Here is a 24,098-nt window from a genome sequence, read left to right as displayed (position 1 = left end):
CCCTGCCCCTGCCCCAGCAGTTGAGTCCCTCCGCGCACCTACTTGTAGTGTAGGGTGGGAGGCGGGTTGTTGAAATCTGCTGGGATTTTCACCCACCTCCGGCCAGGTGGGAGGAGGACCCTCGTGCTCCCCCCTGCCCCCACCAGGTTGTGCTATTTAATCCTGTTTTATGCGCAGTCATTTGAACCTGAAACTGAGTATGCAAATGTGTTCCCAGCAAGGCTGCAAGGCATTTTGCACGTGCTAGTACTGGCGTCATTTCTGAAAAGAGCAGTAGTCCTCGGGGCAGAGGCAGGGACAGGGGCAGGGACAGGTGCGGGCTGCGGGAGGGACCCGGAGCCCACAGAGGTAATTCCACTCTGCGCCTCAATTATTCATCGCGCTGGGGCTGTCTCTGCGTGGTCACCTGCGCGCTGCAGAGTCCCCCAGCGCTCCGGGGACTGCTCGGGGGCTGCTGGGGGGCCTCTGGGAGGCCTGTCGCTCGAGGGGAGGCCGGATCAAGGAGAGTCACGCGGCTCCCTGGGGAGAAGGGGCGCCGGGCCCGCACAGACCCGAGAGCGGCCATGAGCTGGTGTCCAGCCGCCCAGGAGGGGTGAGTTTCCAGCCCCGGGGGGTTTCTTTCACTGCCAGCCTCGGGACTTTTAGCATGGAATCTGGCTCAGGCTGTAGCCTACAGACTGGTGCCATAGGGGCTCCCCGGCCGCCAGTCACAGGGGATCAGCTGATCAGAAAAAAAGGAGTTTGCATCTTCCTTTATCTTAAGTGTGACCTAAACAAGGTCTGCAACGTCTGCTATATGAGCCTTGCTCTCCCAAGGTGAGGGAAGTCAGAATTTTCCGGGCAGCGTGAGAAGGAGTGCGAAGTTTATTTAAATGTTTTAGAAAGTCTATTGCCGGCCAGGAGCGGTGGCTCACGCCTGTAATCCCAGCACTTTAGGAGGCCGAGGCGGGCAGATCATGAGGTCAGTAGTTCAAGACCAGCCTGACCAAGATGGTGAAACCCCGTCCCTACTAAAAATACAAAAATTAGCCGGACATGGTGGTGGTGCGTGAGTGCCTGTAATCACAGCTACTTGGGAGGCTGAGGCAGGAGAATCCCTTGAATCTGGGAAGCAAAGGATGCAGTGAGCGGAGATCACACCACTGCACTCCAGCCTGGGCGACAGAGGGAGCCTCTGGCTGCAAAAGTAAAAGAAAGTCTACAGCCAACTCCAGTGGTTCACACACACCCACACATACATGCACACACATGATTGGGGGGGTAACAAAAGAAATTTACATTCTAAGACAAAAGAAACTGTAATTAAGTCAGTGGGTAGCAAGGTACCCGTCACAAAGACACTATTAAAACCTAAGACAGTAAGACACAAGCCAAAGTATTCCCTTGCTACAGACCTGTGCCCCTGGCCAGTGCCCTTGATAGTCCATTCTACCGAGCATTTGGGACACCAGTTTTTTAGGTTTTATAGAGAAATCTTTTATATTTTGTGTAAAATTGTTATTGACAATATAACAATTCCACTATATTGATCATTGGCCCTTACAGAAGGTAGGTAGTAAGAAAAATGCTTTCGAAGTTGAAAATAAGGGCGAAATTTTATTTCTCTGAGTAAGCCAGCATGCTTCTTTTTATTAGACAATCGGCTTTATAAAACTCAACTTTCCCTTTTTGCTTTGGTTCCTGGGAAACTCAGAGTTAAGGTTTTTTGCTTGTAGTTGCAGAAGTCTCTTTTAGGATTAGGACTTAGATATGATTCTTTTCATCCTTTTGTTACTTGGCTCTTGTTCTTTCACCTATGCACCTTTTCAGTAGTTTTCTTGTACTTGTGAGTTTTATTAGAAGTCATTTCAAATCATCTTTAAAAATATGTCAAGGTAAATGCACAGAGCTTAATACATGATAAGCCCTCAACAAGTACCCGATTGATAAACTGACTGACGGAAAGGCAGGAGGTATCCTGCAGAAGATGAAGAACTGTCACCTGTTGACTTCCATGTTCTCCCCACCAGTCCGTCCACATCAAGTCCTCTCTCTGGAATTGGCACCACCACTGGCTTAAACCAGAAACCTGGAAGTTATCCTTGGTTTCTCCTCTTGTCTCAACTCTAACATCCAACCCATTAGCAAAGCCTGTCAATTCTACCTGCAAAGTGTATGTGGAATCAGTCCACTCCTCTCCCACTCCGCAGCCACTGTCCTTGTTTAAGGAACTGATATCTCACTTGGACTGTGAAAATACCTTCTACTCTTGCCCACCTCCAATCAGCTTGCTACAGAGTCACCATAGTGGCCTTTTAAAACCCAAGTCACCTCATGTCCATCCACTGCTTACAACAATTCTGTGGCCTCCTCTTCCCTTAGAATAAACATCTAACTATTTATCACCACCTGTAAGGTCTGGCTGATGTTGGCCTCTCTGCCCTCTCCTGACACCCTGAATTCACCACTCTTAGGTACCTCACAAGATGTCTCCACCTGGAGCCCTGCCCCCCAGTCCCTCCCTCCCCTCACTCAGCACTTGACCTACAGCCACTTTCTCAAAGAGACACTCCTCAAACCCCCCTGGTCCTGGCAGGAACGAGTGGGATTTCAGAGGGCCATGCTGCCCAGCATTCAATATCAGTAGGAGAGGTTAAGGCCACCATTCAACTGCACCCCATTGATTTCTTTTCTGGAACAAATCAGCTGGTAATTAGATATGTTCTAATTAGATATGTGATGTACAGTTGGCTCTCCATACCCGCAGGTTCCACATCCATGAATCAAAAATATTTGGAAAAATTAATAAAACAATAAAAAACAATACAAATAAAAACACAGTATAACAACTATTTACATAGCTTTACATTGTGTTGGCTATTATACGTCATCTAGGGATGATTTGCAGTGTATGAGAGAACGTACATTGGCCACATGCAAACACTACACCATTTAATATCAGGGACTTGAACAGCCAAGGATTTTGGAATCCTCAGGGGTCACGGAGCCAATCCCCTGTGAATACTGAGGGATGACTGTATAAACACACACACACCACACACACTCACTTCACACACGGACCACACCACACAACACACACTCACTCCACACACATACATACCACATACCACACACACACCACACCATACACATAACACACACATACATCACATAATACACACATATACCACATACTACACACATACATACTCCACATGCTACACATACACTCACTCCGCACACACATTCACTCCACAGACACACTCCAATCATACACTCCCTCTGCACAGACGCTCATCTGCAGACATACTGCACACACACACTCACTCTGCACACACACTCACTCTGCAGACATACTCCGCACACACTCATCTGCAGACATACTGCACACACACACTCACTCCACATACACACTCTGCAGACATACTCACTCCGCACACATACTCCACAAACACAATCACTCCACACACACTAACACCGTACACTCACTCTGCACACACACTCACTCTGCACACACACTCACTCCACACATATTCACTACACACATACTCACTACACACACACTCCGCACTCACTCCACACACACTCACTCCACACACACTCCACATACATTCACTCCACACACACACTCACTCCACACAAACTACACACACTCACTCCACACGCACTCCACACACACTCCACATACACTCACTCACTCTGCATACACTCACTCCACACACTCTGCACACACACACATTCCCCACACATTCACTCCACACACACTCACTCTGCACACACACTCACTCCACACACACTCCACAGTCACTCCACACACACTCCACACACACTCACTCCACACACTCCACACACACACGCTCCCCACACACTCACTCCACACACACTCACTCTGCACACTCACTCCACACACACTCCACACGCACTCACTCTGCACACACACCACACACGTATTTTTTGCTTGTTTCATTGCCATGTCTCCCAGTAGACCTTAAACACCTTGAGTGTGGGGACCTTATCTGATTTGTTCACAAACTTATATTCCCGTCTGACACAGAGCCTGGCACAGAGAAGTTTCTCCATAAACATTTTTAAAATGAATGAATATGTGACTGAAAGCTCATTCTCGGCATCTCTTAAATTGGCGGGAGTTATAACAGAGACTTCCCAGCCATCATTCTGGAGTGGGGTCAGCGGATGCTGTCCAGCTCTGAATCCACATTTAGGGCCCTGCCCAGAGGAAGCTGTGCTGGCCGGGCCTAGTTGAGAAGCAAGCTCTGTGTGTGTGTGTGCCGGGCAGGGGCACGACTGGGACTCCTGCAGCCTTGACCTGGTGCTGGGGGTCAGGTGACTCGTACAGGTCTCCCTATGCCATTATGTCTGCGCATTCCTGAGTTGGGGTGATCTCTGAAGAGTGAGGAAGACTTGGTACTGGCCAGATGTCATACCTGCAGCAATCGGCCACTCCAACTGTGGAAAAAAATGGGTTTCAATGGAGGTGACTTGAGGGAGCGCTGCAGCATCCTGATTCTCATACATGGGCTTCTCTTACCGACTGCTGCTGGACGCTGGGCAGAGACTCCTTCTGAAATGCTGTCTCTTCTTTTTTCTCTCTCTCTTTTTTTCCTTTGAGACGGAGTCTCACTCTGTCACCTAGCTGGAGTGCAGTGGCGCGATCTCGGCTCACTGCAACCTCCATCTTCCGGGTTCAAGCGATTCTCTTGCCTCAGCCTCCCTTGTAGCTGGGATTAAAGGTGTGTGCCACCATGCCCAGCTAATTTTTGTATTTTTAGTAGAGACGGGGTTTCACCATGTTGGCCAGGATGGTCTCGATCTCTTGACCTTGTGATCCACTGTCTCTTCTTGCCACGCAGTTCTGCGACCCGTCCTACACAGAGTGACAGCAGCAAAACTGTGGTGGTGGTGGTGATTGTTTTCCTCTTTCTTGCTAAGTTTTATGACTGAAACCCATTAACATTGATCTCAACCATTTGAGTTGTTTGGGGGTACACTAGGGGTTCCAGAAAATGAGTTACCATCAGATTTCATCTATTTCTGGTTGATCTATAAGTGTTGGACTTTCATAGACCTCCACCCAACTGACTGAAAATTTTCAAACAGGCAGCAAAGATAGAAGAATAGTACAATGAACACCTGTAGACTGTCTCCCTGGCTCTAACCATTGTTTATATTTTGTCATATACAGTTTTCTCTCTCTCTCTCTGTATACACACACACACACACACACACACACATTTTGTTTTGATTTTTTCTTAACCATTTGAAAGTAAATTGTAGGCTGAGTGTGGTGGCTCATGCCAGTAATCCCAGCACCTTGGGAGGCTGACGCAGGCAGATCACTAGGTCAGGAGTTCGAGACCAGCTTGACCAACATGGTGAAACCCCGTCTTTACTAAAAATACAAAAATTAGTCAGGCGTGGAGGCACGCACCTGTAACGCCAGCTACTTGGGAGGCTGAGGCAGGGGAATTGCTTAAACCCAGGAAGTGGAGATGGCAGTGAGCCAAGATCACACCATTGCACTCCAGCCTGGGTGACAGAGCGAGACTCCGTCTCAAAAAAAAAAAAAAAAAAAGAAAAGAAAAACAAAGAAAAAAGAAGGTAAATTGTAAATTGTAAATGATCATGATACTTGACTATAAATATTTCATTAGATGTCTACCAAGGACATTCTCCTATGTATCTGCAACACCATTATCATACCTCATAACATTAATTTTTAAAAAAATTAACTCTAGCGTCATCTACTATCCAGTTCATATTCACGTTTTCCCAATTGCATCCAAAACATCTTTTATAGCTTTTTTAAAAAAATAAAAAATAAAGCAGGATCTAATCAAAGATCAGTATGTTCATTGTTACATCTTTTTATCAACTTCAATCTAGAACAGTCTCCCAGACTTTTTGTTATGACTGACTTTCTGAAGGGCCTAGCTGAGTTGTCTTATAGACAACCCCACAGCCTGGATTTTTCTCTCTCTCTCTCTCTCTGCAGATTTGTTTTTGTGTGTTTTTTGTTTTTTGTTTGTTTGTTTGAGATGGAGTTTTGCTCTTGTTGCCTAGGCTGGAGTGCAATGGCGCCATCTCCGGCTCACTGCAAACTCCACCTCCCGGGTTCAAGCGATCCTCCTGCCTTAGCCTCACGAGTAGCTGAAATTACAGGCATGCGCCACCACACCCAGCTAATTTTGTATTTTTAGTAGAGACGAGGTCTCTCCATGTTGGTCAGGGTGGTCTCGAACTCCCAGCCTCAGGTGATCCACCTGCCTCGGCCTCCCAAAGTGCTGGGATTACAGGCATGAGCCACCAAGCCTGGCCCAGATTTTTTTAGTTGAGCAATGTTATTACCTTGTTGAAGGTAAGAAAGTGTGTCTCTGCCAATAGGCAATTTCCTCAAGATATGTTGCCATGCAGGTTTATTGACATCTTATCTACTCCTAAAAAGAATTTGAGGCAGTTTATAATAAAAGAGAAAGTCTGTTGAAAAAAAGAGAAAATATTTTCTTAACATGTAGAAGGATGGTGGGTGGAGGAAGGAGGGGGATAGAGGTGCTATAAACACATTAGTGTCGTTCGTATAACTAAACGCAAAATTTCACTCTCAGCTTTCTACTGTCAATGAAAAAATAGTTTAAAGATCACCTTTAGGAAACATGATCTTTACTTGCACTAGGATTATGAAAATAATTTGTCCCATGGAGCTGTAGATAAATGATACCAACAAAATAATCAGCCGCCTCTTTCACAGCTCACAGGTAATGTCGGAACATTTTCATTGAGCTGTTCTTTAATACACAAGGTCAAAGCCAAGAATGCAACATTGACACAGAATGGAGTAAAGTCATTTTTAAAATGAGTTCAGTCGAGGTAACTCGATTTCTGCATCTAACACGAAGGAGAACTGAGGATGGGTGGGCTGCCTGGCTCCCACTCTTGTCCTCAGTCCCCTACTGTCTCCCTCGGCCTTCCCTGGGCAGGTCCTCAGGTACAGGCAGATGTCAGCCGGACCCCAGATGAGGAAACAGAGCAGGTGCAAGGCTGGACCTCAAGGATGAAGCTAAGCCTGAGTCAGGGGCTGTCCCAGACAGACAGCCCCTCATCCAACAACCTCCCCACAGAGCTGGGCTGCAGCTGAACTTGCATTTTATGATCATTGCTTTTTCAGTCTGCTTAAGTGCTGAACAGCACAGCAGGGCTGTGTTCTCCTCCCCTGGAGAACGTTTAGAGATGGTGTTGCAGTGAGGATGGATTCCTGTACTTTCCGAGGGTGGGGGAGCACCGTGTTGTCCTTTCATGCCACTTTGCCTCCTGTCAGTCCCATGGGGTGGGTTTGCTCTAAGGTGTACCTGTGGCTAACCCGAAGGGTTTCATATGGCCATTTGAACTGCAGAAAGTGCTGCCAAAACATACAAAATTCATGTGCTTTGAGATAATAATTTTTCAGTTGCTTATACATGACGTTACAGAAATTGTTGGCCACAGAGAAAAAATTCCCCATGATCTCACCACTCCTGAAACCAACTAAGTCACCTGCTCAGAGCCACTCTCTGTGGACTCCCTTCTGCATTAAAGGAAATGCACCTGTTCATCTCCTTTCTAGAATAAAACATGACTATACATGTCATTTAGATGTGTATGTGTATGCATACCTATATATTTGTATTCCTTTGTGGTCTTTAAATGTATTTTTATAGTTATAATCGTAATTCACATACCATTTTGTACAGTACTTTTTCTCACTTAATTTTATAGCTCATGCTTTTTTCCATTACCATGTGGTCTTTATAAAGCATTTTTATTGTATTTTTTATTTTTATTTATTTATGTATTTATTTTTGAGAGAGTCGCACTCTGTCACCTAGGCTGGAGGGCAGTGGTGCAATTTCAGCCCTCCACAACCTCCACCTCCCAGGTTCAAGTGATTCTCGTGCCTCAGCCTCCCAAGTAGATGGGACTATAGGCACCCGCCACCACCCCCAGCTACTTTTTGTATTTTTAGTAGAGACAGGGTTTCGCCATGTTGTCCAGGCTGGTCTCAAACTCCTGACCTCAGGTGATCCGCCCCCTCAGCCTCCCAAAGGGCTGGGATTACAGGCATGAGCCACCACACCCAGCCCACAAAGCATTTTTAAAAATGGATAAATGATTTTCTATTGAATCAATGCACTGTAATTTAACTCGTCCCATTTTCAGGCAAAGTCTGTTGTTTCCACCTCTCCTTTTCATCCACTATCATTCACACTTCCCCAGCCATAATTACACAATAAGATCAATGGCTTGCCACAACCCCTCCTGGCTTGTGATAGTTAGATTACGCTGGCCTCAGAGAGGGAGATGGTTGCATTTGCTCTTGGTATGGCTGGGAAAGATGCAACCCACTCAATATTTAAATATAAGGGGCGGGGACACAGCCTCTTTACACAGCCTGAGACTGACATCTTGCCCAGGGGAATGAGCAAGAGCAGGATTGAACCCAGAGCTGGGTGGCATCGTGAAAATGGGACACTCAGGGTATCAGTGACAAATAATTTAGAGGCTGCTTACCCCTGGAGTAGAATGTCTGGCACATAAGGCCAGGTCTGCGCCTCGCTGAGGAGTCTGTGCGTCATCTTGATGGGATGGTGCCATGGTGATTGTCAGCCAGCCTATCCCTAATGCACGCTCACCCCACACACGAGGCATGTTGATATGGAAGAGTGACTTGAAGGATTGCCAGGCATCGGCCACACGGAAGATGTGACGGGGAGTTGTCCTAAACCCATATGTTTTTATCATCCTGTACTTGTCAAAGAGCTTTGAAGTTCACGACCTTGCTCCGGCTCCCACAGGGGGATAGTCCTGGGCTTCCATCATCCCTTTTTCCTGTCAACCGTGTGTTGCATGCAGATGTCACCCCCATGCCTTGCCGGAGACTCCCCTAAAAAGCTGGGATTATGTCTTTGAAATTATTAATTTTCATGAATAGCATGAAAAAATTTTTTTGTAATCCCAGCTACTCGGGAGGCTGAGGCAGGAGAATCGCTTGAACCCGGGAGGCGGAGTTTGCAGTGAGCTGAGATCGCGCCATTGCCCTCCAGCCTGGGCAACAAGAGTGAAACTCTGTCTCAAAAAGAAAAAAAAAAAATTTAAAGCCACTTCCCTCCAGTGAACTAAGCTATTGCAATTTTTCTGTGTTCAGTTCTAGTCCTCAGCTGCACAGGCACGTCAGATCTTACCAATTTATTTAAGTTTTATTTTAAGTTCAGGGGTACATGTGCAGGTCGGTTATATAGGTAAACTTGTGCCGTGGAGGTTTATTGTATAGATTATTTCATCACCCAGGTATTAAGCCTAGTACACATTAGTTATTTTTCCTGATCCTCTCCCTCCTCCCACCCTTCACCCCCAGGTAGGCCCCAGTGTGTGTGGCTCCCCTCTATGTGTCCATGTGTTCTCATCATTTAGCTCCCACTTATAAGTGAGAACACGCAGTTTTTGGTTTTCTGTTCCTGCATTAGTTTGCTAAAGATAATGGCCTCCAGCTCCACCCATGTTCCTGCAAAGGATATGATCTGGCTCTTTTTTATGGCTGCATAGTGTTCCAGGAGGTCTTACCAATTTATTACCATGGCGATGTTGCCACCCTGCATTCTGTTTGCTCATTTTCTCTAATGTGGTCTCATCATAAATATTTTCCCACGTGGTACAACGTCTACATAATCACCATTTTAACAGCTCTGTGCCCATCCAGAGAATGGGCGCGCCCCACTTTAAACTCTCGATGCTGGACACAGAAACTGAGTTCACAATTGTAAGCCGGAAGCATCTTCAGGCACATGGAGTATTTGGCCTACAGAGGACTTCAACAGATGGAGTTTAGTGGTTAACAGTTGGTCACACCCAATGTCACCAACCTGGCACCTAAGGGTGCACTGCGGGGAGCACCCTCCTGGCCATGTGGCCACAGCATCCCCTGCCCGTGCAGACCATCCAGACACTCTCTGCCTGGCTGGACCCTGGCATTCCCAGGTCCTCTTCCCACACCTGCGGAGGGAAGGCACAGCCAGATGTGCAGCCCCGCCTGAGCTAAGCCCTGCTCCATTACCAACTGGCCCCACCGAATGTGTTTTCTGTGTAGTTCGTGGCTACGCTCTGGAATTTCAGACCACGCTGAATTTACTTGTTTTATGGCTAGGAATTTCAGGAGCAGCACCACAGATGTTAAACGCAGGAGTCTCTTGGTGCTAGTAAAATAAACCTTACTCAAACAGGGGTGTCGTGACCCAAAGGGTTAGATAGCCCGTGATACAGGATGTTGGTCACCAATACAGATGTTGTAAGTTGAGTCATTTGACAGCATGGTAACTTTATATGGCCAGAGAGCCAGCTGTGACTATTTAAAGGGATGGGGGGTCAGGGGGAATGCCTTTTTATTTCTAGACAAATATATTTCTGATCGTAACTTTAATACTTTCTTTTAGTCAAAATACTGATTTTTCTTTCTCCCCGCATTCTCGAAAGAGAAGTCCTTCCTATCCTTTCGGCGTTCAACCCCACCAAACTGGCTTCACATTAGAGACCCTGCAAGGCTTAAATTAGAATCTCACTTTTGAAACCTGTTGGAAGGACATTTTTTTTTAATTTTTATTATTATTATACTTTAAGTTTTAGGGTACATGTGCACAACATGCAGGTTTGTTACGTATCTATACATGTGCCATGTTGGTGTGCTGCACCCATTAACTCGTCATTTAGCATTAGGTGTATCTCCTAATGCTATCCCTCCCCCCTCCCCCCACCCCACAACAGGCCCCGGTGTGTGATGTTCCCTGGAAGGACATTTTTTAAGGCTAGCATTCCAACCGCATGGGTGAAAGTCTTTCTCCATTGTTGTCAAGTTACAGTATTTCCGGAGGGCTTGGGAAATCCCTGGGGCTGCGATGAGGAGGCTGAGGAGCCTGGTGACGGGCTCATGCCAAGGTCATGTGGTGGCTTCCGGGTGGAATTTAAGTCTCTTGACTCCCAGCCTAGTGCTCCTGCTAGCATGCCACACTCGGGTGTTGTTTGTCAGTGCGTATCTTCTTCGGAGGAAATACGTTTTGAGGTTGGTAAAATGAATTTTGTTGAAAAATAGCATCTTAACGTAGTTTTTCATTGTTATCTGGAAAACTTCAAGGCCACTGTGACTTTTCCATGAATTATTTCACGTACGTCTTCCTGCACCTATCAACAAAAAGACCGTGAGAAATCCACGGTTCCCCATTTGTAAAATAAGGGAATTAAACTAGGCGAATCTAGATTTTCTGGGTCAGTATTTTGGCTTCTCCAGAATCTGCTTGACTTTGAAGTATCAAACCTAGATGTATTGGACATAACATAATAGCCTTAAGTGCCCTATGTTATAGTGAAAAGTAAATAGGTGATTTATTAGATTTTAAAACATATTCTAATTACATAGATAATGAAGAATATATTTTCCTTAGTTAAAAAAAAAAAAACAGACAAAGACTGAAGTCCACTCTGACACTCCTGCCCCATTCCACCAGGAGGGACATTCCCTCCTGTCCCACCCCAGAGGCTGTTATTGATTGAGGATATATAGAGGCCTTTTAAACATACATTTATAGGCCAGGCGCAGTGGCTCATGCCTGTAATCTTAGTACTCTGGGAGGCTGAGGCGGGTGGATCACCTGAGGTCAGGAGTTCGAGACCAGCCTGGCCAACAGGGTGAAACCCTGTCTGTACTAAAAATACAAAAATTTGAGCGTGGTGGTGCGTGCCTGTAATCCCAGCTACCTGGGAGGCTGGAACCCAGGAGGTGGAGGCTTCAGGAAGCTGAGATGGTGCCACTGCACTGCAGCTTGGGTGACAGAGTGAGACTGTCTCAAAAAAAAAAAAAAAAACATTTATAGCAAATATATATATATTTATTTCCCTAAAATTTCTATAACATTATTAATTTTTTTTCAAGACAGGGTCTCACTCTTCACCCAGGCTGGAGTGCAGTGGCATGATCTCGGCTCACCGCAACCTCCACCTCTGGGGTTCAAAGTATTCTCCTGCCTCGGCCTCCTGAGTAGCTGGGATTACAGGTGCCACCACCCATGGCTGATTTTTGTATTTTTTAGTAGAGACAGGGTTTCACCATGTTGGCCAGGCTGGTCTCGAACTCCTGACCTCAAGTGATCTGCCCATCTGGGCTTCCCGAAGTGCTGGGATTACAGGCGTGAGCCACTTCACCTCGGTTAACATTATTTTAAATGTTGCTTTATTGAACATAATTTGTTTCCCAAACTTATGTTTAATACAATCTGTTTTGCATCTTGTTGTTTCAGTCAACAGGCTGTCTTAGAGCCTTCTTTCTTTTTGGGGGGCTGTTTGAAGGTTTGCTCATTTCCCATCTCCCTCCCAAACTCCCCCGGGTGCATCTGAAACACAACCTCCTCCCACTTTTTGAAATATCTCCCTTTTGCTACCTGTTTATTCTCCAAAGCCCTCTCTGCCCCTCTCCTTTGGTGGGAATCGGTCACTCCCTCCCTGATCCCCTCAACCTATGCTTGTATCTGTTGTGGCTTGGGTTTCACTTACTGTCTTTGTTATCACATGGTCTCTGCCCTTTGTTAGATTTATTAGTTTCCACATCTGTCTCATCTACCAGACTATCTCTAGAAAGACAGAGACCTCCTTTATGCCTATTGGTCTGCCCTGCACATAGCAGGTGTTCAGTAAAAGCTGGTTGACCTGCCTGAGGTGGGGCGTGTGAGCTGGTTTAAGGCAAGTGCTGCATGAAGGTGAGGCTAGAGAGAAGGCAGAGTCACTGCAGACCTGCATGTGGCCTGGATCTCTGTGCAGGGGGAGCTGCTCCCTCAGAGCCCACCTACCCCCCGCCACTGTCCCCATCCCCGACACACTCTTTTTCATTAGGGAGAATCCAGGCTGTGTCTTCATTTGCACAGCACGGTCTGTGGCTGAAATGAAATCTGAAAAACAGCTTCCCACAATGCTTCTACCCTTGTGAAAAATAAACCAACTCTATCTACAAGGGTTTGTTTTTTAAAAAAAATAAAGAAAATATCCACATCCCTTCCCGGCCTGCCTCGGAACTGAAATCCGATGCAAAGACTTAATCTTTAACTGAAAGGAAGGGTGAAGCATAACCAAATCATGGAAACGCTCCTTTCTAATCGTCCTATCAAAGTCCATCTCCCAGCAGGTGCCCGCTCAGGTGTCTGTTATTCGGGGTCGATGAGCAGGATTGGAGGCTGGAGGCAGGAGTGCTAGCTCCGACATTAGCATAATATAAAAACTACACAGCACTACGTTGTTCTGCATAAAACAGTTGCTTTCATGACATTTATTTTATATGTCAGGTAACAATTAATTTTTAGACTAACAAATAAATATAAATAGGGAATAAGGAAAAGATTATGAGACAACGTCCATAGCTCATACTTCATGTGTCAGATAATGGTAAGTGTTTAGACTTACAAATCTAAATAAGGATTAAGGGAAATTATTACAGAAAAATTTCCATAGTGGTTCACTCCTTGGATCCTGAAGCAAGTTACTAAGGAAGAGACTGATTCAAAGGACACATATTAATCTATGGGGTTTTTGGCCAGGTGTGGGTGGCTCACACCTGTAATCCCAGCACTTTGGGAGGCCTCTGGCAGATCACTTGAGGTCAGGAGTTTGAGGCCAGCCTAGTGAAACCCTGTCTTTACTAAAATACAAAAATTAGCTGTGCGTAGTGGTGGGTGCCTGTAATCCCAGCTACTTGAGAGGCTGAGGCAGGAGAATCGCTTGAACTCGGGAGGTGGAGGTTGCAGTGAGTCAAGATGGTGCCACTGCACTCTAGCCTGGGCGACAGACAGAGCAAGACACCCTCTCAAAAACAAAAGATGTGTTTTTTTTTTACCTGCATAGGAGGTGGGTATGAAAGGACTAAACAAAATAAGCTACGTACTCTGTGTGCTAAAAACTACCATTAGATATAAGTAGAGATCGGGGAAAGCATTTTTAGATTAAGAAAATCCTTTGTACCAAAAGATACATCCTTTCAAACATAATTAACATGTCTTGCCTGTAGTTTTCTGCTCAAATTATTTGTAATTCTAGTGAGGAAGAAGTGTTTCTTTCTAGCCAAAACAGCCATCTGGATGAATACCAATGAGTGCATAAAAGCTTGAGTTACTAAGCGGGTAGTCTCCTGGGCAGGTGACCCCCTTGCTTGGAGTTCTGCTCCTGAATGCTGTCAGGCACAGCCGAGCTCGCGTCCTCCTCAGGCTTGGTGGAGGGCCAGGCAGGGTTGCAGCTCACACTACAGCAGATGCTGCCTGTGGTGGAGAAGGGGGAGAGGAGGAGGAAGGAAGCTGTTTCCAGAACCTTCCACCACTTGTAGAATTTTCTGCAGCTTCAAGAACCTTCTGGTGCCTCCAACAAGCAGATTCTTTCACTGAGGAAAAGCAACTTGCGAGCAGCCAGCCTGTGGCCCAGGGTGCATCACTGTCTGCAGGAGAGGGACAGATGCCCCTTGCATGGACCGAAGACTCAGGGACCCACATACCCCAACATCTGTGGACCGGGGAAGGGACCCTAACCCAGTTCCTTATTGCTGCCTTCCTGTGAGGACACAGTGGGCAGAGACCTGAAGCCTGGTAGGAAGAGCAGAAACTGGGAAATAACAGGGCTGACTTCTCTCTGAGAAGGGAAAAAATGGAATATTCCAGAAAGAAGAGTTTCCTAACACTTGGCTTTCCCAGTGAACAGAGGTGAACAGCTTGGAATCAGATCTGTGAGTTCGAATCCTGCTCTGGCTGTAGGACGTGGACTGTCTCACTTTCCACATCTGGAAGATGATGATAATACTCCTGGCCTCTCAGAACTGCGGTGACAATAAATGGCTTAAAGCATGGAATACCCTTACCACAATGCCTGGCACATGTTAAGGGCTGAAAAAATGTTAGCGATAATTATTCATACCTTATTAATAATATTTTCATTTTTACTTATCTTTAACAGTAATTCAAGAGTGACCAGCTAAAAAATTTGCTGGAATCAAACAGAGAAGTTGAAAAACAAGGATGATCTGAGAGTAACCGACAGCTTTGTACCAAATATTGAAGGGAAATTACTAAGATTTTTAAAAGTAAAAATTTGACAATGACTTTGAGAATTAATCATTTGAGTCTGTTCAGGAGATAAAGTTGGGCTTTTTGAAAACTAATACTTGTGTCCTCGCCTCAGCATCAAAATGGGTGCTTTTGGGAAGAGACATCTAGGGACTTGACCAAAACCAGGATTCTTCCTAAAAACCAGAGCTTAAATGTTTTAAACAACCAAAGTAAGTTTATTCCCCCCAAGATACAGAAGAACAAGCAACAAGAAAAAAAAAGAAAGAAATTAGGACATTAGATTTCAATGTGCCAGTGAATGCCTTACCAATAACGATTCCCTTTTCCTGCCAAACACTGGTGACCTATTGTTTCTCCTATTTTCTCCCTGGACAGTTGAGAAATTATTGCACGATTTATCTTTAGTGCAGGTACAACAAGGATATGGCCACATATTACCCCAAATGAGGGATTCATATCACATTATTTTCCATTGGTGAGTAATCGACGGGAAATGGGAAATGTCACTTCAAGGCGGGCTGGCCATCTGGTGGAAGCCTCTCCATGAACACAGCAGCTGATCTACATGGAAATATTAAAGCAACAAAGTCTGAAGCTGTTTTGCTTCTCCAGGGAACTTCAGTTCATGCATGGAAGGAAGGCAATAAAGTCCAATTATTCTGGACGCAGCTACACAAGGCATATGAAAATTATCTCATGGAGGGTAGCGCTAAGCTAAGTATTTTTTAAAATAGCCATCAGTCACTCCCGGTAACAAAATCAAACAAACCAATCAATCTCTAAGGAACTCCTCATTAATCAAAAGACGGTGGTGAGATGTTGGCAATTTTTCATTATTCTACGTGTAATATTTTAAATCTGACATGCTGACAGGGTGGTCTGAACATGTGAAATTATCACGTCCGAGAGGAGGAACAGTTGAGCTTCACAGTGTTGGACCACTCACGTGTTACCTATTTATTGTGAATCTTCAAGTTTGCCCTTTTAAGGTGTTTGCTTTCTTCTTATTTGGGGGGCATGATCTCTGTAGTTGAAAATGACAATAATAAAAGGCTCTTACTACTGAGTGTGGCCAAAACTTTGGGGAACCCAGTGCTTTGATGGTCCTCAGAGCTGAGATTTTGCCATTCAACATCCCCGTCTCGGGAGGTGGGCTTATCAGGCCCACCATACAGAAGTACATTTGTGCTAATGAGATTTCTCACAACCATACCTAGCAGCTGCCTTCAGTAATGAGATGGATTGAGCTATTTAGCAGGTATGGAAAAGCCTGGAGGGAAGATTAATGATAATTAAATAGGGGTGAGATTTGTCTCAGGTATTGCTGGGCCTACCTCAGGAGTGTGAAGTGCCCGTGGTTGCCTGGTGGGATTTAAAGTTTATTTGAATGAACACTCCATTTTTAAAAATTGCTGAAGTCCTTCATCTGTTTTTGTTTTCTCTACTCCATTGAAAACACAAACATCCCAGCAGGTTCTACTGGACTTTCCGATCTCTTGAGTCAATAAGATTCATGGTCTTTTCCAGGACCCCACTTTGCCAGGAGGAAGCAGCTGGTTGAATAGCATTTAAAAAGAGATTTGAAGATTGAGGAGCAGATGTTCTGAGTTCTGGTCTGGTCCTGGGAGCCATGCAGCCTTGGTCAAGTCAGTTCCATCTTCCTGAGGCTACACTTCAGCATCTGTAGGATGGGAGTGTTGAGCGCTAGATCTATGACTGGTGGGCCAAACCTGCCCTGCTGCCTGTTTTTGCAAATAAAGTTTTATTGGAACACAGCCATGCCCATTTCACTTATGTATTGTCTATGGCTGCTTTGGGACTACAATAGCAGAGTCGAGCAGGTGCAACAGAGACACTGTGGCCGGCAACACTGAAAATATTTACCGTCTGACCCTTTCCAGGAAAAGTTTTGCACCCTCTGGACTAAATGATCTTCAGCTAGACTCCTTGTGGATTCCAATCTGTGGTTCTCAGATAAGGAAAGAGCATGGGGCTCTGTAGGAACCTGGGTGAAGGGATATCTCTGAGCTGGAGAAAGTCAGAGCGCAGAGGCTGGACCCGCCAACAGAAACACTCTTATACCTTCATCATGCCGCTTCCCTCTGGTCCAGGGGCCAGGCTTTTTGTGGGCAGGGACCATACGTTCCAAGAAATCCTCCCGCTCAGCCTCTCAAGTCTTTAAAACCCAGCTCCAGTTTTAAAGACTCCATGTAACCGGTTGGCAGCAGATAGTTGATGATACTAAGGCTCCTTGGTACCGTTCCTGCTGAGAGGGCAGCTGTATCGCTGGAGGAGTCAGAGTGTGGTTGGTGGTGCCTCGTGGTCAATGGCAGAGCCTCGGCTTCACCATGAGGGCATCTGCCCAGCACACCACACATGCGGCTGCCACACCAATCACCCGCCCTTTCCGTCCTGCTGCTCACCAGCTTGGAAGTCACCATTCACACCTCTGCCAGGTTTCCAAAAGTTCCTCTGTCTGGCCTCCCTTTGACCTCATGCCGGCTCTTCTGTCATCTTTGGTGTCCCCTGTTGTGGCTGAGGGGCTCCTTGCCATCCTCCAACCCACATCATCATCCCCTCTCTGACCACTGCCCTATTACCCTGGCCTCAGAACCTTTTCTCTCTCCTCGCTGCCAGCTTCAATTCTTTATTTATTTATTTATTTTTTCATTTAGCTTTCACTTGAAACTCACCTTCCATCCTCTTCATCCTTCAAGAGTCAGCATGGCGTTCACCTTCTCCTTGAAGCTCACTGATCCCTCCTGCCCCAGAGTCCCCTAGTGCATGTCATCAGCCTGACACCCCCTCATTCTGTGCGCTTGCGTTGGGCTGCACACGAGACCACGCATTCTTGATGTCAGGGTGTCCGTCTTATCCTTCTCTCGAGGTCACAGGGCTGGGCTGGGTAGGACGTCAGTGTCTGGCTGCTTGTTGAGTGGTTTGGCCATGCTTGCTGAGGCGGGTCTTGGTGTTCACTCTCCGTGAGGGAGCCCTAACTGGCACATTCCACAGAGCACCTGGGGTGGGTGTCGGAGCAGCGCCCATGAGAAGCAGGTGATGGAGAAGGCTCTTGAGGGCCCAGAACTCCAAGGGCAGTCAAGGTGGCCCAGCAGCCAAGGGTGGGTGGAAGGGGAAAGTACCTGGCACCCATGCCTTGCATCCACAACATGGGCTAGAAGGAGCTGAGAAAAGATGGCACCCTGGGCTCTGATGTCACCTGGGTGCAGGGCCCCAGTCCCTCCGTGAGTCACAGCCAGGCAGAGCATACCAGGCAGGACACCTCCACATGGGTCCAGTTTCCCATCCTCACAAGTGCCCACCAGCCCTGCTGGAAAGTGGCCAGTGGCTGTCTCTGAATGTGACATTGGAATATCAGGTGGCAGCACTTGCTCTACTGGGCCCAGGTCCAGGAGGCTGTAGGTATAGGATCCTGCCTGTCATGTGGCAGCCACACTCCCCATCCCCCTCATTTCTAGGCCCACAGCACGGTCACGTGGAGCTCAGGGTCGGTATCTGCCTCACTTGATATCATGACTTTAGGTTTTAGAATTTTCTGTCAGTGGCATACGGTCGGTATCTGTCTCATTTCTTGCCATAACTGAGTTCCCCATTCCCTCGTGCAGGTTAAAGTCTGAGGCAGGCCAGGCGCCGTGGCTCATGCCTGTTATCCCTGCACTTTGGGAGGCCAAGACAGGAGGATCTCTTGAGCCCTGGAGTTTGTGACCAGCCTGGGTAACATAGGTTGACCCTGTCTCTTTAAAAAATTAAAATAAATGAGCCAGGCATGGCGGCACACACCTGTGACCCCAGCTACTTGGGAGGCTGAGCAGGAGGCTCGCTGGAGCCCGGGAGGTCAAGGCTCTGCAGTGAGTTGTGATCATGCCACTGCACTCCAGCCTGGGCGACAGAGCAAGTCAGACCCCGTCTCATTAAAAAAAAAAAAAAATCTTAGCCAGATGCATATTCCCTGCAGCTCACACTGCTGATGGGGATGAATCTAAAAAACAAGTTTCCTTGTGCTTGGAGAGAGCAGTCAGGTCCTGCTGTTGAGGTCACCTATGTCCCCATTCAGTGTTTGGAACTGGCATTCAGGGTGGTAAGAGTGCTGCTTTGTGTCCCTCAGGTCACACTCCAGGAGCCGGCAGGGCTGGAGCATCTCGGAGTGGGCAGTAAGGGCAGTCCCTTCCCACCTGTTATTAGGGATGGTGCCGAATCCACTTTTTCTTTCTTTCTTTCTTTCTTTCTTTCTTTCTCTTTTCTTTCTTTCTTTTTTTTTTTTTTTTTAGATGGAGTCTCACTCTGTCACCCAGGCTGGAGTGCAGTGGAACAGTCTCGGCTCACTGCAACCTCCACCTCCCGGGTCCAAGCGATTCTCCTGCCTTAGCCTCCCGAGTAGCTGGGGTTACAAGTGCACACCACCATGCATGGCTAATTTTTTGTATTTTTAGTAGGAATGGGGTTTTGCCATGTCGACCAGGTTGGTCTCAAACTCCTGGCTTCAAGTGGTCCACCCACCTCCGCCTCCCAAAGTGCTGTGATTACAGGCATGAGCCACTGCACCTGGCCTAATCCACTTTCTACCTAAACTGGGAAACTTCCTAGATTGCTTTTATTGGAAAGAAAGTTTAAGTCCAGAGTGCAGTCTCTTGTTTGCAAAAGTTTGGGGGAACACAGATCATCTAATCATGTAGCTGAAGAGTGTTTCTTTCATCACACATATACACCCTATTGATGTGTATTCAGATGGAAGTTTCAAGAGGAGATGGATCAGTCCTTTCTAAAACCTGGGACAGCCAGAGCACAGGTGCATGAAACCAGCCTGTTATTTGAAGCCATCTGTGTTCTCTGCACAAAGGCAATCGGGAGAAATGTAGCCCTCAAGTCTGGGACTCCTGGGCGCAGACAATCAAGCTTGCTCCCTGACACTGGGAGGGTCAGGAAGGGTCCAGCCAGGACAGTGAGTGTCCCTGGGGAGGTGGGGAGGGGTGGTCACTGCCAAGTGCCTGGTTGGTCTTGGGTTCAGCCTCCGCAGTGACATGAAGTTCTGCCTGCCTCCGTGTGGGCCACCTCTTCTCCCCTTTCCCCTGAACAAATTCCTCTGCTCCCAGAAAAGACCATGGCTACAGTGAACACTGGATCTTGGCTGGCCAATGGCAGGGCATTGAAGACAAGGGTCCTCCCTACTCATGACTTAGTCACCGAGACCCAGCGGATAATTAAAATGGAATGGGAAGAAGTCATCTTGGGATAAAATCTACACTCCTCTCAAACTTACCTTCAGCACAAAAAAAGTCAAAGTTTGGAAAAGAGAGGAATGGCAATGCTTGCCCTTGAATTCGAAATTGTTTTTGTAATTTATGTGTTGGGCTCCGGGGACAGCCGCATCTTCTTGCGCTGTTCTCCGGTTACCTCCCCCGCGCATCTGCATCCTGTTCTCTGGAAGGCGCCATATATCACAGGGTCCTCCAAACGCAGTGGGTTGTGTGGGGTTCATGAAAACGAGGGCGGCTGAACAGGCCCCAAAAGGGGATGGAGGGGAGGGAATTCCTGGCTGCTGGGCACTCAGGCTTTGCCCAGCTTTGGGCAGGATTGTGTGCAAATCCCCAGCGCATCCTGGGGAATGCTCAGTGTCTCCCAAAGTTAATAAGCAAGGACAAGGAAGAACATTTGCGCCAAGTCAGGACACACAATTTGGACTTGAGTCACTCCCCTGTGGTTCTCATTTGCTTTATTTCAAAACAGGCTCTGAGCCCACAGGGGTAATAATACGCATTTTCACATGAAGTGGGGCCTGGATTTGGGGAAAGTAAGGCTGGAGTGCTGCGTGTGGGGTGTGGCTGCCTTGATTATATTGGACGTGAAAAGAAGATGGGTTTTATAATAAGCACAGGGGCCAGGGAGCCGGCTATGATCTCAGTTTGGGAATCAGTTTGATTCATAAAGAGGAGTCCAAGATTTTTGCTTGGAGTCGCAGACCTTTATTTTTAAAGTTAAGGCATAAAAAACTTCAGGTAATAACTTGATAGGGAATTTTTTAGCTGACATGTTGCTGCTGATAGAAAATTCTAAAACCTAAGGTCATGATATCAGCCTCTGGCCTTCTTGTATAAAACACTAGAGATTTTCCAATGTGATTTTCATTTGGGGAATCGTGACGATGCTGCCATTTTCCTTGAGAGTGAAGGGACAGGGAACAGGAAGGATAGATGCATTCCTGAGTCCTCTTTCTATTGCTGACCTCCGTCCCCATCAGCTGACACAAGGACCCCAGGCCAATGTTATCTCTGCATCAGATGGTACCATTTGCCTTCTCCAGTCTGTGTCCCAGCCCCTACTCCCAGCAGTGACCACCAGCTTGGGGCCTCACTCTGTCATTCCCAAGACAGACATCTGCCCACACAGATGGACCTCCAATGTGTGGAATATTCTTTCCTTGGCAAAACAATCCCAAGCCCTCTACAGGACTCAATTTCAGGATTTTCCTGGAATGTTGTGAAAATCTGTGTTTTTGCCATGGGAACATTCAGAAATAGAGGTTTGGATGGCACCAGTTACAAGATGGTATGTCTGAAGCTATATTTCTTAACTCAATGGCTATTCAGCAAGCCACCAACTCTCCTCTCCTGTGTACCAGTGAGCCCAGGAGAGGAGGGAAGCTGCCTTTATAAAATGTCCCCATTCATGCCCTAGCTTTACTCTCTGTCCATTGCCACTCCTCTCCAAGTTACCAGAAGGGGCCACGTGCTTTCCTCATGCTTCCCTTGGGGCAATCCACTGGCCACTTTGACGGGTCCCTCGGACCCTGCCAGGAGCTGGTTGGAAAGCCTGGTGATTTAGGAAGAGGCTGATCTTTACAGAATGACCTCTACTTTCAGATATATTGTGGTCAGAGCCAAATTTTTAAATCTTTGATACTCAATGCCTATCCAAAAAATAAGTGAATTTTTTTTCTTTCTTTCTGAAATGACAGCTTTTCAAGAACGTCTGGCTTTTCCCCAAGCCACTGCCATTTTGGGCTGTCTGCTCTGCACAGCTTGCAAATTGAAGCAAGCAGTTGCTTGGGCTGCAGCACGTTACCTTGGACTAGGTCCCCATGGGGGTCATTCTGCAGATCAGTGAGCCCAGTCCATGGGGAGCGTTGAAGGGGGTTAGTGTTTTCATTATCTGCCCAGGTGCCATAGTCAAGCAGGACTGGCCTTCGAGAGAGATGATCTTTTACTTGGGGCCATTGTGGCTCCTGGTGGATTGCTTAGAAGTATGGAGTCTCCATCTGTTGTGACTTGAATTGTGTCCCCTCAGAGGATCTATTCAAGTCATAACTCCCTTGTGTGTGAATGTGAACTTCTGTATTAGTCCATTTTCACGCTGCTGATAAACACATACCCAAGACTGGGTAATTTATAAAGAAAAAGAGGTTTAATGGACTCACAGTTCCACATGGCTGGGAGGCCTCACAATCATGGCAGAAGGTGAAAGGCACATCTTCCATGGTGGCAGGCAAGAGACAGAATGAGAACCAAGTGAAAGGGGTTCCCCCTTATAAAACCATCAGATCTTTTGAGACTTATTTACTACCACGAGAACAGTATGAGGGAAACCACCCCCATGATTCAATTATCTCCCACTGAGTCCCTCCCACAACACATGGGAATTATGGGAGCTACAATTCAAGATGAGATTTGGGTGGGGACACAGCCAAACCATATCAGCTTCCCTGAGAAAAAGGTCTTTGCAGATGTAATCAAGTTAAGATGAGGTCACACTGGAGGAGTGTAGGCCCCAATCCACTGGTCAGTGTCCTTATGAGAAGAGGGAAATTTGGACACACAGACCCACAGAGGGAAGACGGCCATGTGAAGGCAGAGGCAGAGATTAGAAAGATGCAGCGACAGGCTGAGGAGGACCAGAAAACTTTAGAAGCCAGGGAGGGGCAAGGAAGGATCCTCCCTGGAGGCCTCAGAGGGAGCACAGCCCTGCCAACATCTTGATTTGGGACTTCCAGACTCCAGAGCTGTGAGAGAATACATTACTATTGCTACAAACCACATAGCTCGTGGTCATTTGTTGCAGGGCCCTAGAAAACAAAAACACTGTCTCTGATGGCTGTGGCTCTGGCATCTGTTCTCCATGCCCTGGCACCGTGACTCTGCACTGGGTGAGCACTGATCTGAATGCTGGGCTGAATGCTTGGAAGGAACAGAGAAGATGCTCTCATCAGTGGCATGTCCCCTGCTCTGGTAGCAAGAAAGACTTGACTGGACAATAGGTTGTGGGTTTTTTTGTTTTTGGGTTTTTTTTGTTTTTTTTGTTTTTTTTTTTTTAGACAGGGTCTCACTCTGTTGCCCAGGCCGGAGTGCAGTGGTGCGATCTCAGCTCACTGCAACCTCCACCTGCCGGGTTCAAAAGATTCTCCTGCCTCAGCCTCCCAAGTAGCTGGGACTACAGGCATGTGCCACCACACCAGGCTAATTTTTGTATTTTTAGTAGAGATGAGGTTTCGTCTGTTGGCCAGGCTGTTCTCAAACTCCTGACCTCAGGTGATCCACCCGCCTCAGCCTCCCAAGTGCTGGAATTACAGGCAAGAGCCACCACGTCTGGCTAATTTTTTGTATTTTTAGTAGAGACAGGGTTTCACCATGTTGGCCCGTCTGGTCTCCTAACCTCAAGTGATCCACCCACTTCGGCCTCCCAAAGTGAGGACAATTGGTTTTTGTTGCAGTAATGAATGAGATGAGGAAATGAGAACAGATAGAACAGATTTTCACATTTTATTTTCTGCACTACCATATGGTTCATATCCTTACAATGAGAGTGTAATAATGCAGTCCCTTCGTATGATTAAAAAGACAAGAAAGAGTCTTAAACAGAAAATCATTAGCTACATCCAGCTAAAAATGGGGCGTGTAACCAACGTAGATGACCCCTTCGTGTTCTGCAGCTGCAGTGGGTGAGGCCCTCGTGGTGTGAAGTGGTGGATGTGAAAAACCA

The 24,098-nt window shown here is 46.8% G+C and overlaps 1 protein-coding gene across 6 annotated transcripts in view; it reads left to right on the top strand.

Annotated features, from left to right (window-relative positions):
- The first annotated feature begins 224 nt into the window (after window positions 1-224).
- Window positions 225-24,098, top strand: part of CLDN14 (claudin 14) — an 81,780-nt gene continuing 57,906 nt past the window's right edge. For 2 of the 6 annotated variants that reach the window (XM_063803743.1, XM_063803740.1), the window contains exon 1: window positions 255-592. The gene's annotated coding sequence lies outside the window, so the exon portion shown is untranslated. Of the gene's footprint in view, window positions 593-16,637; window positions 16,886-24,098 lie in introns of those variants that run through there. The other 4 variants (XM_063803744.1, XM_063803741.1, XR_010154598.1 and 1 more) reach the window with 3 other exon arrangements.

This window comes from Pan troglodytes, chromosome 22 (genome assembly GCF_028858775.2).
Source record: "Pan troglodytes isolate AG18354 chromosome 22, NHGRI_mPanTro3-v2.0_pri, whole genome shotgun sequence".
In the NCBI taxonomy this organism is placed as follows: domain Eukaryota; kingdom Metazoa; phylum Chordata; class Mammalia; order Primates; family Hominidae; genus Pan; species Pan troglodytes.
This window is presented reverse-complemented; position numbering and strand designations above follow the sequence as displayed.